This window comes from Morus notabilis, unplaced genomic scaffold, assembly GCF_000414095.1.
Source record: "Morus notabilis unplaced genomic scaffold, ASM41409v2 Scaffold3172, whole genome shotgun sequence".
Taxonomy (NCBI): Eukaryota; Viridiplantae; Streptophyta; class Magnoliopsida; order Rosales; family Moraceae; genus Morus; species Morus notabilis.
This window is the reverse complement of record NW_010360894.1, coordinates 5,767-9,431: the sequence shown is the minus strand read 5'-3', so window position 1 is coordinate 9,431 and position 3,665 is coordinate 5,767.

Sequence of the window (3,665 nt, the reverse complement as noted above, 5' to 3'; positions counted from 1 at the left end):
GATACGGTGTATTTCCTACACATTGGTAACTTGTGTTATTTCCGTAAAAGAAGTTCAAAGTTAATTCATGAGTGATTTATCGGGTGAATTAATTGATAAATTAATTCTAGATAAATTAGTTGAATTATTGTTTTAAGAGTTGTTTAATATGGGAAGACTATTATATGACTGTTTTGATCAGACAATTTCTCTATTGGGTTACTTGAATCAAAACTGAGGATCTATGCAAGTTTCTCGTGTTGAAAAACTAAGAAAACAACTTTCGTCAGTGCAGACAGGTCGACCGGTTGGGTAGACCGGTCACAGGTTGACCGGTCCGGTCGACCAGTTTGTGAAGGACAGGTCGACCGGTGAGTTATAACGTCTCTGTCACCGGTCGACCGATTGTAACGTAAAATGCATGCTGACGTGGCAAAATCAACAGGTCGACCGGTTGGGTAGACCGGTCACAGGTTGACCGGTCCGGTCGACCAGTTTGTGAAGGACAGGTCGACCGGTGAGTTATAACGTCTCTGTCACCGGTCGACCGATTGTAACGTAAAATGCATGCTGACGTGGCAAAATCAACTCTGAATGCGATTAGAACTTTAGAAAACCTAATTATTATGGAAGTATGACTTCCTAAATACTATAAATAGCCTATTAAGTCACTTTATTCAAGAGATCACTTTAGAGACTTTTTGGAGGCTATTGATAAAAGATTCCTGAGAGGAAAAATTGTTTAATTCTCAAGAATAATTTTTTTCTTTGGCTCTCTTGTGATTGGAAGGAGATCAAAAATACCAAGAGGAGATTGAACGACGTGTGCCCACCCGCACTCCGATCGTGAAAATGAGAATAACAAAGAAAACCAGTTGGTTGAGGCTCTTCCGGTTACTGTTTGGAACGCTTTGATCTGTCAGACGTGCAGTTTCCTAAATCTCGAAAGGTATGATTTAGATCTTTAGTATTTATGTTATATAGCATCATGAACATGTTCTTGATTGGCTTTGGCATTGATTTAAATTTTTTAAAATTCCGCTGCGCACTCGATGCCATTATTTTCTAACACTTTATAAGTCAGACTCAAAATTATTATAATATTTTGAACTGCACTATTATATTCAGATTCATGTGTATATATAAAGGTTCTAAATTTTACAACCCCATAATTTTGTAGAGTTCTAAAATTTGCAGCTCTATTTGATTTTTTGAAAGTTCTAAATTTTGCAACCCCATAATTTTGTAGAGTTCTAAAATTTGCAACTCTATTTGATTTTTTAGAGCTTCTAAATTTTGCAACCCCACAATTTTGTAGAGTTCTAAAATTTGCAACTCAATTTGATTTTTTGGAGGTTCTAAATTTTGCAACCCCACAATTTTGTAGAGTTCTAAAATTTGCAGCTCTATTTGATTTTTTGAAAGTTCTAAATTTTGCAACCCCATAATTTTGTAGAGTTCTAAAATTTACAACTCTATTTGATTTTTAAAGGTTCTAAATTTTGCAACCCCATAATTTTGTAGAGTTCTAAAATTTGCAACTCTATTTGATTTTTGGAGGTTCTAAGTTTTGCAACCCCATAATTTTGTAGAGTTCTAAAATTTGCAATTCTATTTGATTTTTTGGAGGTTCTAAATTTTGCAACCCTATAATTTTATATAGTTCTAAAATTTTCAATTCTATTTGATTTTTTTGGATTCTAAATTTTGCAACCCCATAATTTTATAGAGTTCTAAAATTTACAACTCTATTTAATTTTTTAGAGGTTCTAAATTTTACAATCTCATAATTTTTCTAGACTGAGTTCAAAAGTTTGCAATCTGTATGTCTTAAACATCAATCTGACCAACAATGGTAGTTGAACTTTTTGTCTTGAGATGATACTTTGGTACAGAAGAAGGCTTGAGAGAAAAAAAAAACGTGTAGACAAAACATCATAATGAAACTAAAGTAGATGAGTAAATAACAAATTTTTCTATTTTTTTTTTTTGATAATTCTCTCTACACACACTATCTCGTACCTCTCTCACTACTTCCAATACGTTTACTTTCTCTGCACAGTTTTTTTTTCGTCCGTCACACTGTAGTTTCTTTTTCTTCTCTCACTTCTCTTCTGCACTCACGCCTGCACAAAGCTCCCCTTTTCTTTTTTTGTTTTCCTCTCACGTTTTTCCACACACGTCTGCACAGTTTCTTTGTTTTCTCCTCATGCCTCCCCAAGCACGTCTGCACCTTCTTATATATATATTCTTTCACTTTTCTTCTGCACACACGATTTTTTACATTTTTTTACTTTCTCTCACCTCTTCACTGCACACACCACGTTCTGCACCATCTTTTTTCTTTTTTTTAATCACTACTCCACGTTTTGCACACACCACATTCTGCACTCTCTTCACATTTTAAAACGTGTATTTTTTTAATCTTCCTTTTTTTCTCTTTTCTTTATTTTTCATTATTATTTTTTTTGGGTCAGCCCAAAGTTTTATTTTCTCTTCTCATTTTTTTAAGATCCATTTGTGATCCATTTTTTTTATTTATCGCAAATAGATGCCCCCTCAAGCATGTGTGTGTCATTGATAAACACGTGCGGCGCTTGAGTTCCTCTCTTTTTTTTCCTGACTCCCTTTTTGTTATTATTATTATTTTTCAGTTGCTGATGAATGTTTATGGGGAGACTTGTTCAGAGAGGCGCCAGACAGTCATGGTGGAGAGGTTGATTTTAGTCCAAAATATCGCCGTTCAGTAATGCTTCATCCTTTTTAGAAGAAAAGGCAGTTCTAAACAGCGCTGAGATTAAAGATCTGCTTCATCGTGATGAAGAATGCCTTTCCACTATGAAGTAGCTTTCAATCCAAGTATCTGATGTTGAATCACTTGTGATTAGAGAAAACGCCACTGAAGAAGAAGTTATCAAAGCTGAATTGGAGGCATAAAAACTGCTACTAGTGGCGCAACAGTTACGTCAGGCTTATGGCGATATGTTGAAGGTTGCTGTGGCACGCGTCCAACAGTTGAAGACTTCCTTAGAAGAACAATGGAAACTTAGTGAAGAGCTCTAGATTTTGAAAACCGCAGCGAGAGTAGATCGATACTTCGAAATTGAGAAAGTTGAGGCTGAACTTCAATCCGAAAGGGATGAATCTCAAAAGATTCGTGATTCACTTGCTGCATTTTTTAAGGAGAATCCATGACTTGTCCCCTTTTCTTTTTATTTGTTGTTTAGCTCCCCTCTTTTTGTTTAGACGTTTTTCTTTTTGTCTCTTTCATCAGGATTTATTTCCTCTGCTTTAGACTTTATGTTAATAAAACATATTTGATCAATTTTATTTCATTCCAGTAGAACGAAATAGTTTATTTTTTTTGATTTTGTGGCTGCATCCAGTTTATTACTAGATTGCCTACGTATCCTTTTCACAAGAATCAAGCCTTCCGTAGTTCTATAGGGAACTCATGTTTTTATTTTTATTTTGGGACTGCATCTAGTTTATTACTGGATTGCCTACGTACCCTTTTGGGGGATCAAGCCATTCGTAGTTCACTACTTTATTTATTTGCTTCCACTATTATCTTTCTTCTGCGGGTTATGCGTCAGGAGGCGTACCTCCCTATTTAGGCATAGAATTTCTTGACAAACTTTCCATTTACACAAGGGTAAATGCAATGACCCTATGAATCGGAAAGT